The sequence below is a fragment of the Galeopterus variegatus genome, unplaced genomic scaffold (assembly GCF_000696425.1).
Source record: "Galeopterus variegatus unplaced genomic scaffold, G_variegatus-3.0.2 Scaffold1299, whole genome shotgun sequence".
Lineage (NCBI taxonomy): Eukaryota > Metazoa > Chordata > Mammalia > Dermoptera > Cynocephalidae > Galeopterus > Galeopterus variegatus.
The window spans coordinates 422377-423075 of NW_007727410.1; positions in this window are offsets into that span (position 1 = coordinate 422377).

A 699-nucleotide genomic window follows, 5' to 3' on the forward strand; every position below is an offset into this window, starting at 1 on the left:
ATTTTTTTTTTTCTGAAGCAAAGTTGCGAGGGAGATGACCTGTCAATTTTAAAAAAATAAAGAGAGAAATGCTTCCAAAATATAAAGATACTGTATGGGATAAATGGCTCCTGAAATAGAGTGGTTCATAGGATCTGTGCAAAATCAGTACCAATGGTGTTAACCAAGTTCTGTGTTCTCTCTTCTCATGCTATGGAAATTGCACACATCTGCTACCAGACTATTGCTAATTTAACACCTAAACTTCACTAGTAAAAGGAAGCTTTCACCCACATTAAGATTTTATTTTGCACTCCTATTTCCCTTGAACATATTTATGAATATAACTCTACCTTTTCTATCTAGATGTGTATTAAGCTTAATAGATTGCATTTAAACTAGGCAGAGGTGTTGAGTCTTAAAATCAGCCGATAACTTTGTTTTCACAAAAATTACTGACAAGTAGTTTACAAGTAATTCCCAAGGATATATTTTGCAGATACCAGGCACTGTATCTTTATGGTTAAATTTAGGAATGAGAAAACACAGCATTGTCAAGCATTATATTAAAATGACAAAATGACTTTGGGAAACCGGAGTTCTAAACAATTAATGTAGAGGAATAAAAAAGATCTAGAAAATTGTAATTACTTGAATTTAATGGTATACATTGGCTATGGGTGTGATATGCAATTTATTTAAAAGCATATTTAAAAAAAA